The following is a 19,860-nucleotide window of genomic DNA, read 5'->3' as shown; positions in this document are numbered from 1 at the left end:
AGATGGGGTGCTTCTGTAGACCCTGTCTCAAAGATGGGGTGCTTCTATAGATCTTTTCTGAAAGAAGGGGTCTTCTATAGACCCTTTCTGAAAGAAGGGGTGCTTCTATAGACCCTTTCTGAAAAAAGGGCTCATTCTATAGACCCTTTCTGAAACAAGGGGTGCTTCTATTGACCCTTTCTGAAACAAGTGGTGCTTCTATAGACCCTTTCTGAAACAAGGGGTGCTTCTATAGACCCTTTCTGAAACAAGGGGTCCTTCTATAGACCCTTTCTGAAAGAAGGGGTCCTTCTATAGACCCTTTCTGAAAGAAGTGGTCCTTCTATAGACCCTTTCTGAAAGAAGGGGTCCTTCTATAGACCCTTTCTGAAACAAGGGGTCCTTCTATAGACCCTTTCTGAAAGAAGGGGTCCTTCTATAGACCCTTTCTGAAATAAGTGGTCCTTCTATAGACCCTTTCTGAAAGAAGGGGTCCTTCTATAGACCCTTTCTGAAAGAAGGGGTCCTTCTATAGACCCTTTCTGAAAGAAGGGGTCCTTCTATAGACCCTTTCTGAAAGAAGGGGTCCTTCTATAGACCCTTTCTGAAAGAAGGGTTGCTTCTATAGACCCTTTCAGAAAAAGGGGTCCTTCTTTAGACCTTTTTTGAAAGAAGGGGTGGTTCTATAAACCTTTTCTGAAAGAAGGGGTCCTTCTATAAACCTTTTCTGAAAGAACGGGTCCTTCTATAGACCTTTTCTGAAAGAAAGGACGCTTCTATAGTCCCTTTCTGAAAGGGTGCTTCTACACCTTTTCCAGATGTAATTCAAAACATTTTAGTTGTAATTCGTAACATTTCATTTGTAATTTGAGAATTCCATTTGTAATTCGAATTATTCCACTTGTAATTGGAATTGTTCCATTTGTAATTCGAATTATTCAATTGTTATTCGAATTATTATATTTTTAATTCGATTTACAAATGGAATAATTCAAATAGCAAATGGAATAATTCGAATTATAAATGGAATGTTACGAATTCCAAACAGAATTCTCGAATTACAATTAAAATAATTCGAATTACATCTGAAAAAGTTGTATAGTCCCTTTCTGAAAATAAATGATTCTGAAAGAAAGGAAGCGCCCTTTCTTTCAGAATCATTTATTTATAGTCCCTTTCTGTATTTTTTTACTTTGAAAGTTGACATATCTATTTGAACATGTAAACAAAAACTAATGTTCACCGTTACGAACTACACAAAAAGCTCTTTTGGATACAACAGACCTAATCTCCATGGAAAAAGATCAACAAATCTACTTTTCCAGTGTTAATGTTAATAACAGATATGAATAAAACCGTTAAGCGAAAACGTTGCTCTCTCTTGTTTGGGGCCACCACCATATGATTGATGTGATGTTGGGAGACAACAACATTCAACAGAGTCAATCATCAAGAAAAAACAACATAACCCCAAACAAAAAGCAATGCACTTGGTTGGCTATTTGCCTACAACTAGATTCGTGTGTCTTCGGAGCGATGTGTGTGTTGGTTGGGTGCATGGCGCGGCATCATTACCTGTTGCCGCCAGAGTCGAGAGAAATTTCATTTTCACGGTGTACGTGTACAAAGCAACAACGCTGAAAAACGTTAGTGCGGAGAGTTGAAATGTAAATTGGTTGAGGTTTGCGAAAATTCCCCCCCAAAAAAGATAGTGTGGAAGACGACGGAGTCAACGTGTGCGAGCAACGAATATAGAAAAAGAGAGAAGAAAATTACATTGCGGTCAAAAAAAGTGCATTACGGAGAGTGAAATAATGTAAACAAATCTAAACAAAAAATTTTTCATGAATGGCCCCAATATAAAAGACGTTTAGGAATCATAAAACGGAAATATTACCAAGAAAATAATCTCTGTTTTGCCAAGATTTCTAGAATCCAAAAAAGAAATAAACGGAGATAACATCCAAATAGAGATAATGTTGTGTATCTTTTTCGTATTATGGGTATCTAATTGTTTGATGAAAGACAACAAAAAATAGAAGAATTTTAAAAAAATTGATATAAAATTTATGATTTCAAAACAAAAAGTGCCACAACAATCAAATCTAAACGTAAATTAAAGATATCAAGTGGAGATTTCTACTTATCGTAAAAAAGCCAGTCTGTCACTCAATCAGTTCATGCCAGTTGGGGTCGGCCAGTTTCTTCTCCAAGTTATAGTAATTGAAAGTGGTAACAATTCTCGTCAGTCAGTCAGTCTTTCGGGCAATTTATGCGAATAATAAGTGAAGTGGTGTTTGCTGTTTTTTTGTTAGACGAAGTTCGTATTGAAATCGTGACGTGCCATTGTTTATGTTGCCGTATTGAATTTATGAAAACAATTCGTCATAATTAAATAAAATAAAATCAGAATAATTACAACAACATCATCATCGCCAGCATCATAATTTACATGACATGTTCATACATGTTGTAACATAACGGTAAGTAAACAACTTCAAAATCTACCAAAACAAACAGCATCAGATCAGAGACACTTTCAAGGTGAATGTTATTTCAGCATGATATCGTTGTTTATACGAGGGTTGTAGGGAAAGTTAAAGTCGGTAAGCCATGGTATTGATTATCCTGGTGATGGGACATAACTCCCAAAATGCTTTTGGGCTTATGTCCGTTTTGTTTTGCGGATATAACTCCCAACGAACGAACCGTAGGAGCTTTCTATAGAATAGAAGACCTCCGTAGGAGGTTTCTATAGAATAGAAGACCTCCGTAGGAGGTTTCTATAGAATAGAAGACCTCCGTAGGAGGTTTCTATAGAATAGAAGACCTCCGTAGGAGGTTTCTATAGAATAGAAGACCTCCGTAGGAGGTTTCTATAGAATAGAAGACCTCCGTAGGAGGTTTCTATAGAATAGAAGACCTCCGTAGGAGGTTTCTATAGAATAGAAGACCTCCGTAGGAGGTTTCTATAGAATAGAAGACCTCCGTAGGAGGTTTCTATAGAATAGAAGACCTCCGTAGGAGGTTTCTATAGAATAGAAGACCTCCGTAGGAGGTTTCTATAGAATAGAAGACCTCCGTAGGAGGTTTCTATAGAATAGAAGACCTCCGTAGGAGGTTTCTATAGAATAGAAGACCTCCGTAGGAGGTTTCTATAGAATAGAAGACCTCCGTAGGAGGTTTCTATAGAATAGAAGACCTCCGTAGGAGGTTTCTATAGAATAGAAGACCTCCGTAGGAGGTTTCTATAGAATAGAAGACCTCCGTAGGAGGTTTCTATAGAATAGAAGACCTCCGTAGGAGGTTTCTATAGAATAGAAGACCTCCGTAGGAGGTTTCTATAGAATAGAAGACCTCCGTAGGAGGTTTCTATAGAATAGAAGACCTCCGTAGGAGGTTTCTATAGAATAGAAGACCTCCGTAGGAGGTTTCTATAGAATAGAAGACCTCCGTAGGAGGTTTCTATAGAATAGAAGACCTCCGTAGGAGGTTTCTATAGAATAGAAGACCTCCGTAGGAGGTTTCTATAGAATAGAAGACCTCCGTAGGAGGTTTCTATAGAATAGAAGACCTCCGTAGGAGGTTACTATAGAATAGAAGACCTCCGTAGGAGGTTTCTATAGAATAGAAGACCTCCGTAGGAGGTTACTATAGAATAGAAGACCTCCGTAGGAGGTTACTATAGAATAGAAGACCTCCGTAGGAGGTTTCTATAGAATAGAAGACCTCCGTAGGAGGTTTCTATAGAATAGAAGACCTCCGTAGCAGGTTTCTATAGAATAGAAGACCTCCGTAGGAGGTTTCTATAGAATAGAAGACCTCCGTAGCAGGTTTCTATAGAATAGAAGACCTCCGTAGGAGGTTTCTATAGAATAGAAGACCTCCGTAGCAGGTTTCTATAGAATAGAAGACCTCCGTAGCAGGTTTCTATAGAATAGAACACCTCCTTAGGGGGTTTCTTTAGAATTGCAGATCTTCGTAGGAGGTTTCTATAGAATAGAAGACCTCCGTAGGAGGTTTCTATAGAATGGAAGACCTCCGTAGGAGGTTTCTATAGAATAGAAGACCTCCGTAGGAGGTTTCTATAGAATGGAAGACCTCCGTAGGAGGTTTCTATAGAATAGAAGACCTCCGTAGAAGGTTTCTATAGAATGGAAGACCTCCGTAGGAGGTTTCTATAGAATAGAAGACCTCCGTAGGAGGTTTCTATAGAATAGTTGACCTCCGTAGGAGGTTTCTATAGAATAGATGACCTCCGTAGGACGTATCTATAGAATAGAAGACCTCCGTAGGACGTTTCTATAGAATAAAATACCTCCGTAGGAGGTTTCTATAGAATAAAATACCTCCGTAGGAGGTCTCTATAGAATAGAAGACCTCCGTAGGAGGTTTCTATAGAATAGAAGACCTTCGCAGGAGGTTTCTATAGAATAGAAGACCTCCGTAGGAGGTTTCTATCTCCGTAGGAGGTTTCTATCTCCGTAGGAGGTTTCTATAGAATAGAAGACCTCCGCGGGAGGTTTCTATAGAATAGAAGACCTCCGCAAGAGGTTTCTATAGAATAAAATACCTCCGCAGGAGGTTTCTATAGAATAGAAGGCCTCCGTAGGAGGTTTCTATAAGAAGACCTTCTTCTCTAAGAATACGTTGTGGCCTACAGCAAATCTGTTCACCACATGTACTGACCTTGAATGTCATGTTCGATGGTAACAGAATTCCGACCATTAACTACATCAAATTTCAATGCGTCACATTCGCTACAACTATGTTATTGCGATTTGGGGTGCAGATAAAGAAACCTTGTTGACCACATATAATTATTCGATAGGTAAGCTATGCTATAAACAGTAGGTCCCATATCATTGAGCTAATATGAATCGGGGTGCACTCATTGATATGAGAGAAGTCTCAATTGTCCCTTCAGGGATGTTTGTGGAACAATTATAAGCTATGCGGTGCCAGTGTGGTTCGCGAATGCAAGTGCAGCGCTATGGAAACCTGTCACAATACCGCACTGTGAACCTCCGCGGGAGGTTTCTATAGAATAGAAGACCTCCGCGGGAGGTTTCTATAGAATAGAAGAACTCCGCGGGAGGTTTCTATAGAATAGAAGACCTCCGTAGGAGGTTTCTATAGAATAGAAGACCTCCGCGGGAGGTTTCTATAGAATAGAAGACCTCCGCAGGAGGTTTCTATAGAATAAAATACCTCCGCAGGAGGTTTCTATAGAATAAAATACCTCCGCAGGAGGTTTCTATAGAATAGAAGACCTCCGTAGGAGGTTTCTATAGAATAGAAGACCTCCGTAGGAGGTTTCTATAAGAAGACCTTCTTCTCTAAGAATACCTTGTGGCCTACAGCAAATCTGTTCACCACATGTAATGACCTTGAATGTCATGTTCGATGGTAACAGAATTCCGACCATTAACTACATCAAATTTCAAGGTGTCACATTCGCTACAACTATGTATTTGCGATTTGGGGTGCAGATAAAGAAACCTTGTTGACCACATATAATTATTCGATAGGTAAGCTATGCTATAAACAGTAGGTCCCATATCATTGAGCTAATATAAATCGGGGTGCACTCATTGATATGGGAGAAGTCTCACTTGTCCCTTCAGGGATGTTTGTGGAACAATTATAAGCTATGCGGTGCCAGTGTGGTTCGCGAATGCAAGTGCAGCGCGATGGAAACCTGTCACAATATCGCACGGTGAACTACAGCAACACAATGACATGCTCTTGTTGCAGTACTCCACCAGACATACGACATCGGTTTTGAAATAAAGAGGAGGATATTAATAAAACGACCTGATTAAATGGAGGCGATTAAAAACTTTAATACAGGCCTAACATTACCCAGCGCTTGCATTATTTGAAATAATTAACACATCTTTACTTCAGACTTGGATAACATTCACACATAACCTTCTTGTCAAAAATCTGATCAGATTATCAAATGACTTACGACCTTTCCGAAATAAGGTATTCCGCATTCATATGTCGGAAATTAATGCCCTATAAGATAAGATAAGCAGCATAACATAATATGACTCAACTTGAAGATAATTTATTAATTTATTTAGATAAATCTCAATAGCCAAAGTCATTGTACTCTCAAAAATAATAAACAATAACCGCTCAAAGGAATGCACAAATATTGTCGCAGTATGTTTATGCAAATAATGACGCCTCGTTTCGGATTTTTTTCGAATAGATACCATTTGTACGAAGAAAAAACATTGCACACCATTCATAAGATTGATCTGTAATTATTTCCTACTTAAAATTCAAGAGGTGTTGAGGTTTTAAACGGTTACAATTTGTGGACGACGTCGTCGTTTGTAATGAATGACATGGATGTCCGAAATCAAAACAAAACGTACATCCACACACAATTTGCATGCCGAATTGTGAAACATTTCAATTATTTTTAGTGTTTAGATACAAATATTTACCGACAAAAGAGCAGTAATAGTCGTGTTTTTTAATTGAAAGCAGAGGAACAAAATAAAAAAGAAAATATAAAATATAAAATATAAAATATAAAATATAAAATATAAAATATAAAATATAAAATATAAAATATAAAATATAAAATATAAAATATAAAATATAAAATATAAAATATAAAATATAAAATATAAAATATAAAATATAAAATATAAAATATAAAATATAAAATATAAAATATAAAATATAAAATATAAAATATAAAATATAAAATATAAAATATAAAATATAAAATATAAAATATAAAATATAAAATATAAAATATAAAATATAAAATATAAAATATAAAATATAAAATATAAAATATAAAATATAAAATATAAAATATAAAATATAAAATATAAAATATAAAATATAAAATATAAAATATAAAATATAAAATATAAAATATAAAATATAAAATATAAAATATAAAATATAAAATATAAAATATAAAATATAAAATATAAAATATAAAATATAAAATATAAAATATAAAATATAAAATATAAAATATAAAATATAAAATATAAAATATAAAATATAAAATATAAAATATAAAATATAAAATATAAAATATAAAATATAAAATATAAAATATAAAATATAAAATATAAAATATAAAATATAAAATATAAAATATAAAATATAAAATATAAAATATAAAATATAAAATATAAAATATAAAATATAAAATATAAAATATAAAATATAAAATATAAAATATAAAATATAAAATATAAAATATAAAATATAAAATATAAAATATAAAATATAAAATATAAAATATAAAATATAAAATATAAAATATAAAATATAAAATATAAAATATAAAATATAAAATATAAAATATAAAATATAAAATATAAAATATAAAATATAAAATATAAAATATAAAATATAAAATATAAAATATAAAATATAAAATATAAAATATAAAATATAAAATATAAAATATAAAATATAAAATATAAAATATAAAATATAAAATATAAAATATAAAATATAAAATATAAAATATAAAATATAAAATATAAAATATAAAATATAAAATATAAAATATAAAATATAAAATATAAAATATAAAATATAAAATATAAAATATAAAATATAAAATATAAAATATAAAATATAAAATATAAAATATAAAATATAAAATATAAAATATAAAATATAAAATATAAAATATAAAATATAAAATATAAAATATAAAATATAAAATATAAAATATAAAATATAAAATATAAAATATAAAATATAAAATATAAAATATAAAATATAAAATATAAAATATAAAATATAAAATATAAAATATAAAATATAAAATATAAAATATAAAATATAAAATATAAAATATAAAATATAAAATATAAAATATAAAATATAAAATATAAAATATAAAATATAAAATATAAAATATAAAATATAAAATATAAAATATAAAATATAAAATATAAAATATAAAATATAAAATATAAAATATAAAATATAAAATATAAAATATAAAATATAAAATATAAAATATAAAATATAAAATATAAAATATAAAATATAAAATATAAAATATAAAATATAAAATATAAAATATAAAATATAAAATATAAAATATAAAATATAAAATATAAAATATAAAATATAAAATATAAAATATAAAATATAAAATATAAAATATAAAATATAAAATATAAAATATAAAATATAAAATATAAAATATAAAATATAAAATATAAAATATAAAATATAAAATATAAAATATAAAATATAAAATATAAAATATAAAATATAAAATATAAAATATAAAATATAAAATATAAAATATAAAATATAAAATATAAAATATAAAATATAAAATATAAAATATAAAATATAAAATATAAAATATAAAATATAAAATATAAAATATAAAATATAAAATATAAAATATAAAATATAAAATATAAAATATAAAATATAAAATATAAAATATAAAATATAAAATATAAAATATAAAATATAAAATATAAAATATAAAATATAAAATATAAAATATAAAATATAAAATATAAAATATAAAATATAAAATATAAAATATAAAATATAAAATATAAAATATAAAATATAAAATATAAAATATAAAATATAAAATATAAAATATAAAATATAAAATATAAAATATAAAATATAAAATATAAAATATAAAATATAAAATATAAAATATAAAATATAAAATATAAAATATAAAATATAAAATATAAAATATAAAATATAAAATATAAAATATAAAATATAAAATATAAAATATAAAATATAAAATATAAAATATAAAATATAAAATATAAAATATAAAATATAAAATATAAAATATAAAATATAAAATATAAAATATAAAATATAAAATATAAAATATAAAATATAAAATATAAAATATAAAATATAAAATATAAAATATAAAATATAAAATATAAAATATAAAATATAAAATATAAAATATAAAATATAAAATATAAAATATAAAATATAAAATATAAAATATAAAATATAAAATATAAAATATAAAATATAAAATATAAAATATAAAATATAAAATATAAAATATAAAATATAAAATATAAAATATAAAATATAAAATATAAAATATAAAATATAAAATATAAAATATAAAATATAAAATATAAAATATAAAATATAAAATATAAAATATAAAATATAAAATATAAAATATAAAATATAAAATATAAAATATAAAATATAAAATATAAAATATAAAATATAAAATATAAAATATAAAATATAAAATATAAAATATAAAATATAAAATATAAAATATAAAATATAAAATATAAAATATAAAATATAAAATATAAAATATAAAATATAAAATATAAAATATAAAATATAAAATATAAAATATAAAATATAAAATATAATTTATAATATGTAATATATATGCATTTGATGCATAAAAAAATAAAAAATCAAATATAAAATATTACAACTCAAATAGCAATTAAAATTACTATTTATAAATATTTGAACTTCCATTTAGTTTTGAATAAACAAATTAGTTACAACATGACTCAGCTGGTTTGGATTTTGGGTTTTACCAACAACTATTATCGCCTATAGGTCAGGCACGATTTTTCTTACAACTCTATTGCAATTTCGTGATTGTTTATTACCAATAACAACAACAGCATAATAATAATGATTTATTAATTAATTTTCTGATTGTTTATTATCTTTATAGGCAAATTAATTGAGGATGAGAAAAAGGTTTTAGACTTGACAACAGGTGAACATTTAATTTAAAAATAACTCCACGATCTCTGTAATCAAAGTTGGTGGCATTATTACACGAAGTGCAAAAAGGGAATTCCAAAATATTAAAAAACCGATATTGAAAGCATTGATGATCAACACCCACATTCCACGTTAAATCGTTTGAAGGGGAAATTAATTTGAATTTTAAACTAACAACAGGCCAGCCAACAGCTATCATCTTTTGCAGTAGACAAGCGGCGGATTGTAATACGAAGGCAATAGAAGCAACAGCTGCATGCCGGTGGCAAGATCACACACACACACACTCACCAAGTTACATTAAAAGCCAGTTTATTTACCAGGTGAGTTGAAAAGTTATTTTGCTTTTTCTATTGATTTTATTAAATTATTGTTCGTTGTCTGTCTGTCTAGTCAGCCGGCACAGATTGTAAGTTGTCTGAGCAGAAAAAATGGGGGCCTTTAAGCCAATTGAATTCTTGTTTTTCTTTCGCTTTAATAAAAAACAAAAAACAAAAACGTAAACACACTCACGCTGCAAATATTTACAACAAACTTAAACAGCACCACCGGCTCAACAGTTCAAACGCAGATTAAACAAGTTATTTAACTGAATATAAATATTATTAAAAAGAAAAATATTTATGAATGTTAGCAAATTAATAAATTTAAATGATAAGAGAACGAGAGAGAGATAATTTTGAAAACTGCGACTTTACCATGGAAAATATCGATTAATGAACGAATTTTAAGACTTTATATTTTATGCAGTAGGAGGTTTCTATAGAATAAAAGACCTTCGCAGAAGGTTTCTTGAGAGTAGAAGACCTCCGCAAGAGGTTTCTATGGAATAGAAGACCTACGCAGGAGGTTTCTATAGAATAGAAGACCTCCTCAGGAGGTTCTATGGAATAGAAGACCTCCTCAGGAGGTTCTATGGAATAGAAGACCTCCTCAGGAGGTTCTATGGAATAGAAGACCTTCCGAGGAGACTTCTATGGAACAGAAGACCTCCCCAGGAGGCTGCTATGGAATAGAAGACCTCCCTATGAGGCTTCCATGGAATAGAAGACCTCCCTATGAGGCTTCTATGGAATAGAAGACCTACCTAGGAGACTTCTATGGAATAGAAGACCTCCGTAGGAGGTTTCTATAGAATAGAAGACCTCCGTAGGAGCTTTCTATAGAATAGAAGACCTCCGTAGGAGCTTTCTATAGAATAGAAGACCTCCGTAGGAGGTTTCTATAGAATAGAAGACCTCCGTAGGAGGTTTCTATAGAATAGAAGACCTCCGCAGGAGGTTTCTATAGAATAGAAGACCTCCGTAGGAGGTTTCTATAGAATAGAAGACCTCCGTAGGAGGTTTCTATAGAATAGAAGACCTCCGTAGGAGGTTTCTATAGAATAGAAGACCTCCGTAGGAGGTTTCTATAGAACAGAAGACCTCCGTAGGAGGTTTCTATAGAATAGAAGACCTCCGTAGGAGGTTTCTATAGAATAGAAGACCTCCGTAGGAGGTTTCTATAGAATAGAAGACCTCCGTAGGAGGTTTCTATAGAATAGAAGACCTCCGTAGGAGGTTTCTATAGAATAGAAGACCTCCGTAGGAGGTTTCTATAGAATAGAAGACCTCCGTAGGAGGTTTCTATAGAATAGAAGACCTCCGTAGGAGGTTTCTATAGAATAGAAGACCTCCGTATGAGGTTCCTATAGAATAGAAGACCTCCCTAGGAGGTGTCTATCGAATAGAAGACGTCCCTAGAAGGCTTCTATAGAATAGAAGAACTCCCCAAGAGGCTTTTATGGAATAGAAGACCTCCATAGGAGGCTTTTATGGAATAGAAGACCTCCCTAGGAGGCTTCTTAGGAATAGAAGACCTCCCTATGAGACTTCCATGCCACCCTAGAAGGTTTCTATCGAATAGAATACCACCCTAGAAGGTTTCTATCGAATAGAATACCTCCCTAGGAGGCTTCCATCAAATAAAATACTTCCCTGGGAGGCTTCCATCAAATAAAATACTTCCCTGGGAGGCTTCTATGGAATAGAAGACCTCCCTAGGAGGCTTTTATGGAATAGAAGACCTCTCTAGGAGGCTTCTATGGAATAGAAGACCTCCCTAGGAGGTTTCTACAGAATAGAAGACCTCCCTAGGAGGTTTCTATAGAATAGAAGACCTCTCTAGGAGGATTCTATAGAAAGGAAGACCTCTCTAGGAGGCTTCTATGGAATAGAAGACCTCCGTAGGGGGTTTCTATAGAATAGAAGACCTCCGTAGGGGGTTTCTATAGAATAGAAGACCTCCGTAGGGGGTTTCTATAGAATAGAAGACCTCCGTAGGGGGTTTCTATAGAATAGAAGACCTCCGTAGGGGGTTTCTATAGAATAGAAGACCTCCCTAGGAGGTTTCTATATAATAGATGACCTCCCTAGGAGTTTTCTATGGAATAGAAAATCTCCGTACGAGACTTCTATGGAATAGAAGACCACCGTAGGAGGCTTCTATGAAATAGAAGACCTCCCTAGAAGGCTTCTATAGAATAGAAGACCTCCCCAGGAGGCTTCTATGGAAAATAATATCTACCTAGAAGGCTTCTATGGAACAGAAGACCTTTTGAGGAGGCTTCTGTGGAACAGAAGACCTCCCTATGAGGCTTCTATGGAACAGAAGACCTCCCTATGAGGCTTCTGTGGAATAGAAGACCTCCCTAGGAGGCTGCTATGGAATAGAAGACCTCCTTAGCAGGCTTCTATGGAATATAATATCTCCCTAGAAGGCTTCTATTGAATAGGAGACCTCTCTAGGAGGATTCTATGGAATGGAAGGTCTCCATAGGAGGCTTCTATGGAATAGAAGACCTCCCTAGGAGGCATCAATGGAATAGAAGACCACCCTAGGAGGTTTCTATGGAATAGAAGACCTCCCTATGAGACTTCCATGCCACCCTAGAAGGTTTCTATCGAATAGAATACCTCCCTAGGAGGCTTCCATCAAATAAAATACTTCCCTGGGAGGCTTCTATGGAATAGAAGACCTCCCTAGGAGGCTTTTATGGAACAGAAGACCTCCCGCGGAGGCTTCTATGGAATAGAAGACCTCCCTAGGAGGCTTCTGTGGAATAGAAGACCTCCCTAGGAGGCTTTAATGGAATAGAAGACCTCCCTAGGAGGTTTCTATGGAATAGAAGACCTCCCTATGAGACTTCCATGCCACCCTAGAAGGTTTCTATCGAATAGAATACCTCCCTAGGAGGCTTCCATCAAATAAAATACTTCCCTGGGAGGCTTCCATCAAATAAAATACTTCCCTGGGAGGCTTCTATGGAATAGAAGACCTCCCTAGGAGGCTTTTATGGAATAGAAGACCTCCCTAGGAGACTTCTATGGAATAGAAGACCTCCCCAGGATGATCCTATGGAATAGAAAACCTACCCAGGAGGCTTCTATGGAATAATAGACCTCCCTAGGAAGCTTCTATGGAAAAAACACCTCCCCAGGAGGCTTCTATGGAATAGAAGACCTCCCTGGGAGGCTTCTATGGAATAGAAGACTTTCCTAGGAGGCTTCTATGAAATAGAAGACCTCCACAGGAAGAATAGAATGCCTCCCTGGAAGGTTTCTATGGAGTTGAAGACCTTCCTAGAAGGCTTCTATGGAATAGAAGTCCTCTCTAGAAGGCTTTTATGGAATAGAAGACCTTCCGAGGAGGCTTCTATGGATAAGAATACCTCTCTAGGACGTTTTTATGGAGTAGAAGACCTCCCTATGAGGCTTCTATGGAATAGAATATCTCCCTAGAGGGCTTCTATGGAATAGAAGACATACGTACAGTCCTTCCATTAAATAGAAGACCTCCATAGGAAGCTGTTTTTTGAATAGAAGGCCTCCATAGGAGTCTTCTATGGAATAGATTATCTTTATTTGATTGAAGAGAACACATCTATAGGAGGTTTCTATTGAATAAAAGGTCTCCCCAAGAGGAGAGAAGATATTCACAGGAGGCTTCTATCGGATAGAATACGTCAATAGGAGGTTCTATGCAATAGGATGGGGATCATAAAATGTCTTTACATGTTTACATGTTTGGCATTTTTCCTGATTTTAACAGCTCAATATTGTTTTAATATCCTTCCTGTCAAGGGTAACAGCATTATATACATATGTATGTATGTATTATTTTTTTATATGTTAATGACACACATTCCACATTTATTCGAGAATCTTATCATAAATCGTTCACTCTCGGTGGTGTAAACAAGTTGTGACTTTTGAGTTGGAACACAAATTAAAATGAAAATTGTTCACAATTTTAAATGTCACAACAGTGTTAAACAAAGTGATTTTATCTCTGGTAGTCAGTCAGTTCGTCAGACAGCTATAATGTGACACAAATATTTCCATTGTTGGCATAACAATTTGATAATATTTAATTTTTTTATGGTCAGCAATAGCAACACAAAGGAATGTGGAAGGAAAGTTATTTTTTTTAATAAAATTCATAAAAGTATATTCCTCTTCCAAGTTATATGTACTTAACTAACAAAAACTGTGAATATCAACTATTTATTTTTATTGTTTTTTTTTCATAATTAAATCAGCACATCATCATCATCGTCATCATAAAATAAACGACAGTGCATTGCATGTCTGTAAAATTGAATTCTCTGAATTATATCGAATGTAGAACTGTGTTACAATTGTAAACCGCAATTTTTGCGTATAATTATACACCACGAGAAGTATCAGCAGCACTATTCATTAATCAGAAACACACCACATTAAAGTGATCCAAACTGCCACCAATTCTAATGATGTTTAAAATGAATGTTTAAAAAGTATTTCTAATTAAAAATTCAATGGCTTAAAGTCCAGGAACGTCCCAGAAGGTCGTGACCCTTATAGTTTTTTCATATCGAAGAGTACAGCCGAATCTATGTATATAATTTTCTTCATTTCTATCGTTGAGTTTGAATGGTAGAGATATTCTCTCTTTAAATACCCGGATTGCGACCCATGTTACTGTTCACCTCATTCAACAGGTGGTGTAACATGCTAGTATTTTTGTTTACTTTTTCAAATGTTGCGGCTATTGTAATGAACTTTTAATCTTATAAAATATATATCAATCATATAAGCGGCAGAGCTGCCATTTAAAAAAATAATATTTTCCATAGGAGGCTTGTATAGAACAGAAGGCCTCCGTATTTGTCGTAGGAGGTTTCTATAGAATAGAAGAGCTCCGTAGGAGGTTTCTATAGAATAGAAGAGCTCCGTAGGACGTTTCTATAGAATAGAAGAGCTCCGTAGGAGGTTTCTATAGAATAGAAGAGCTCCGTAGGAGGTTTAAATAGAATAGAAGAGCTCCGTAGGAGGTTTCTATAGAATAGAAGAGCTCCGTAGGAGGTTTCTATAGAATAAAAGAGCTCCGTAGGAGGTTTCTATAGAATAGAAGAGCTCCGTAGGAGGTTTCTATAGAATAGAAGAGCTCCGTAGGAGGTTTCTATAGAATAGAAGAGCTCCGTAGGAGGTTTCTATAGAATAGAAGAGCTCCGTAGGAGGTTTCTATAGAATAGAAGAGCTCCGTAGGAGGTTTCTATAGAATAAAAGAGCTCCGTAGGAGGTTTCTATAGAATAGAAGAGCTCCGTAGGAGGTTTCTATAGAATTGAAGAGCTCCGTAGGAGGTTTCTATAGAATAGAAGAGCTCCGTAGGAGGTTTCTATAGAATTGAAGAGCTCCGTAGGAGGTTTCTATAGAATTGAAGAGCTCAGTAGGAGGTTTCTATAGAATAGAAGAGCTCCGTAGGAAGTTTCTATAGACTAGAAGAGCTCCGTAGGAGGTTTCTATAGAATAGAAGAGCTCCGTAGGAGGTTTCTATAGAATAGAAGAGCTCCGTAGGAGGTTTCTATAGAATAGAAGAGCTCCGTAGGAGGTTTCTATAGAATAGAAGAGCTCCGTAGGAGGTTTCTATAGAATATAAGAGCTCCGTAGGAGGTTTCTATAGAATATAAGAGCTCCGTAGGAGGTTTCTATAGAATAGAAGAGCTCCGTAGGAGGTTTCTATAGAATAGAAGAGCTCCGTAGGAGGTTTCTATAGAATAGAAGAGCTCCGTAGGAGGTTTCTATAGAATAGAAGAGCTCCGTAGGAGGTTTCTATAGAATAGAAGAGCTCCGTAGGAGGTTTCTATAGAATAGAAGAGCTCCGTAGGAGGTTTCTATAGAATAGAAGAGCTCCGTAGGAGGTTTCTATAGAATAGAAGAGCTCCGTAGGAGGTTTCTATAGAATAGAAGAGCTCCGTAGGAGGTTTCTATAGAATAGAAGAGCTCCGTAGGAGGTTTCTATAGAATAGAAGAGCTCCGTAGGAGGTTTCTATAGAATAGAAGAGCTCCGTAGGAGGTTTCTATAGAATAGAAGAGCTCCGTAGGAGGTTTCTATAGAATAGAAGAGCTCCGTAGGAGGTTTCTATAGAATAGAAGAGCTCCGTAGGAGGTTTCTATAGAATAGAAGAGCTCCGTAGGAGGTTTCTATAGAATAGAAGAGCTCCGTAGGAGGTTTCTATAGAATAGAAGAGCTCCGTAGGAGGTTTCTATAGAATAGAAGAGCTCCGTAGGAGGTTTCTATAGAATAGAAGAGCTCCGTAGGAGATTTCTATAGAATAGAAGAGCTCCGTAGGAGATTTCTATAGAATAGAAGAGCTCCGTAGGAGGTTTCTATAGAATAGAAGAGCTCCGTAGGAGGTTTCTATAGAATAGAAGAGCTCCGTAGGAGGTTTCTATAGAATAGAAGAGCTCCGTAGGAGGTTTCTATAGAATAGAAGAGCTCCGTAGGAGGTTTCTATAGAATAGAAGAGCTCCGTAGGAGGTTTCTATAGAATAGAAGAGCTCCGTAGGAGGTTTCTATAGAATAGAAGAGCTCCGTAGGAGGTTTCTATAGAATAGAAGAGCTCCGTAGGAGGTTTCTATAGAATAGAAGAGCTCCGTAGGAGGTTTCTATAGAATAGAAGAGCTCCGTAGGAGGTTTCTATAGAATAGAAGAGCTCCGTAGGAGGTTTCTATAGAATAGAAGAGCTCCGTAGGAGGTTTCTATAGAATAGAAGAGCTCCGTAGGAGGTTTCTATAGAATAGAAGAGCTCCGTAGGAGGTTTCTATAGAATAGAAGAGCTCCGTAGGAGGTTTCTATAGAATAGAAGAGCTCCGTAGGAGGTTTCTATAGAATAGAAGAGCTCCGTAGGAGGTTTCTATAGAATAGAAGAGCTCCGTAGGAGGTTTCTATAGAATAGAAGAGCTCCGTAGGAGGTTTCTATAGAATAGAAGAGCTCCGTAGGAGGTTTCTATAGAATAGAAGAGCTCCGTAGGAGGTTTCTATAGAATAGAAGAGCTCCGTAGGAGGTTTCTATAGAATAGAAGAGCTCCGTAGGAGGTTTCTATAGAATAGAAGAGCTCCGTAGGAGGTTTCTATAGAATAGAAGAGCTCCGTAGGAGGTTTCTATAGAATAGAAGAGCTCCGTAGGAGGTTTCTATAGAATAGAAGAGCTCCGTAGGAGGTTTCTATAGAATAGAAGAGCTCCGTAGGAGGTTTCTATAGAATAGAAGAGCTCCGTAGGAGGTTTCTATAGAATAGAAGAGCTCCGTAGGAGGTTTCTATAGAATAGAAGAGCTCCGTAGGAGGTTTCTATAGAATAGAAGAGCTCCGTAGGAGGTTTCTATAGAATAGAAGAGCTCCGTAGGAGGTTTCTATAGAATAGAAGAGCTCCGTAGGAGGTTTCTATAGAATAGAAGAGCTCCGTAGGAGGTTTCTATAGAATAGAAGAGCTCCGTAGGAGGTTTCTATAGAATAGAAGAGCTCCGTAGGAGGTTTCTATAGAATAGAAGAGCTCCGTAGGAGGTTTCTATAGAATAGAAGAGCTCCGTAGGAGGTTTCTATAGAATAGAAGAGCTCCGTAGGAGGTTTCTATAGAATAGAAGAGCTCCGTAGGAGGTTTCTATAGAATAGAAGAGCTCCGTAGGAGGTTTCTATAGAATAGAAGAGCTCCGTAGGAGGTTTCTATAGAATAGAAGAGCTCCGTAGGAGGTTTCTATAGAATAGAAAAGACCTCCGTAGGAGGTTTCTATAGAATAGAAGAGCTCCGTAGGAGGTTTCTATAGAATAGAAAAGACCTCCGTAGGAGGTTTCTATAGAATAGAAGAGCTCCGTAGCAGGTTTCTATAGAATAGAAGAGCTCCGTAGGAGGTTTCTATAGAATAGAAGAGCTCCGTAGCAGGTTTCTATAGAATAGAAGAGCTCCGTAGCAGGTTTCTATAGAATAGAAGAGCTCCGTAGCAGGTTTCTATAGAATAGAAGAGCTCCGTAGGAGGTTTCTATAGAATAGAAGAGCTCCGTAGGAGGTTTCTATAGAATAGAAGAGCTCCGTAGGAGGTCTTCTATAGAATAGAAGAGCTCCGTAGGAGGTCTTCTATAGAATAGAAGAGCTCCGTAGGAGGTCTTCTATAGAATAGAAGAGCTCCGTAGGAGGTCTTCTATAGAATAGAAGAGCTCCGTAGGAGGTCTTCTATAGAATAGAAGAGCTCCGTAGGAGGTCTTCTATAGAATAGAAGAGCTCCGTAGGAGGTCTTCTATAGAATAGAAGAGCTCCGTAGGAGGTCTTCTATAGAATAGAAGAGCTCCGTAGGAGGTCTTCTATAGAATAGAAGAGCTCCGTAGGAGGTCTTCTATAGAATAGAAGAGCTCCGTAGGAGGTCTTCTATAGAATAGAAGAGCTCCGTAGGAGGTTTCTATAGAATAGAAGAGCTCCGTAGGAGGTTTCTATAGAATAGAAGACCTCCGTAGCAGGTTTCTATAGAAAAGAAGAGCTCCGTAGGAGGTTTCTATAGAATAGAAGACCTCCGTAGGAGGTTTCTATAGAATAGAAGACCTCCGTAGGAGGTTTCTATAGAATAGAAGACCTCCGTAGGAGGTTTCTATAAAATAGAAGACCTCCGTAGGAGGTTTCTATAGAATAGAAGACCTCCGTAGGAGGTTTCTATAGAATAGAAGACCTCCGTAGGAGGTTTCTATAGAATAGAAGACCTCCGTAGGAGGTTTCTATAGAATAGAAGACCTCCGTAGGAGGTTTCTGTAGAATAGAAGATCTCTCTAGAAGGCATTTATTGAATAAACGACCTCCATAAGAGGCTTCTAGTGAATATAAGACCTCCATAGAAAGCTTAAATGAAATAGAAAATCTCTCCTAACAAGAAAGTTACATATTTACGTTGTTCTTGGACCGAAAGAATTTTAGTGAGAGGTCCTGCAAAGAGAAGTAGTCGATGTTTGAAGATATGTTCGATCCATGGAGCTAATCTTTCATGACGACGCGAAGAATGCTGTACCACCACATGATGTTGAACTGGCATTTGACATGTTTGTAAGTTCGTTTTTCTGTTTAATCCGGCTCTGGGTCTAAATTCGGGGGTACCCACAAACTTCTGGCGGAAAGTTTTTAGACTTCAAGAAGACTAAATACCAAATAATTCTCTTCTGGAATATTTTATAACCCCATAGAAGACAAAATAGCAAGTTTCAGTCATTTCGGTGTGATATTGACGTCACAACCTTCAACAAACCTATACCAACAAATTGCATATGGAACCTTCAAAATACCGAAAATCGGGAGGTACCGTTTTGTGGGGGATATACTAAGGCGTGGACCTGTACCGACAGGTTTCTGGGGGAAAGTTTTATACCCCCAACGAAGACTAAATACCAAATGTCAGCCATTTTTGAGGATATTGAGGTCACAACCCTCAAAATACCGAAAATCGGGAGGTGCGTTCTATGGGGGCTATGTGAAGGCGTGGACCTATACCAACAAATTGCATATGGAACGTTTAATACCCCAAATGAAGACCAAGTACCAAATTTCAGCCATTTCGGTGGATTATTGTGGCCACAACCTTCAAAATACCGAAAATCGAGAGGTACCTTTCTATGGGGTCTATATGAAGGCGTGTACCTGTACCGGCAAGTTTCTGGGGGGAAGTTTTATACACCCAACGAAGACTAAGTACGAAATTGAAGCCATTTAGGTGTGATAATGAGGGTAAAACGTTCAAAATACGGAAAATCGGGTGGTACGGTTCAATGGG

At 33.7% G+C, this 19,860-nt stretch overlaps 1 protein-coding gene across 1 annotated transcript in view; it reads left to right on the top strand.

Annotated features, from left to right (window-relative positions):
• Nucleotides 1–1,472: 1,472 nt before the first annotated feature.
• The window catches only part of olf186-M (Ki-ras-induced actin-interacting protein-IP3R-interacting domain olf186-M), an 85,435-nt gene continuing 67,047 nt past the window's right edge, over nucleotides 1,473–19,860 (top strand). The window contains exons 1-2 of the mRNA XM_073992666.1: nucleotides 1,473–2,462; nucleotides 9,704–10,079. The gene's annotated coding sequence lies outside the window, so the exon portion shown is untranslated. The remainder of the gene's footprint in view (nucleotides 2,463–9,703; nucleotides 10,080–19,860) is intronic.

The sequence above is a fragment of the Musca autumnalis genome, unplaced genomic scaffold (assembly GCF_047663935.1).
Source record: "Musca autumnalis isolate F117 unplaced genomic scaffold, ASM4766393v1 scaffold_5, whole genome shotgun sequence".
Lineage (NCBI taxonomy): Eukaryota > Metazoa > Arthropoda > Insecta > Diptera > Muscidae > Musca > Musca autumnalis.
The sequence above is the reverse complement of the archived record's forward strand: the minus strand, read 5'-3'. Positions and strand labels throughout refer to the sequence as shown.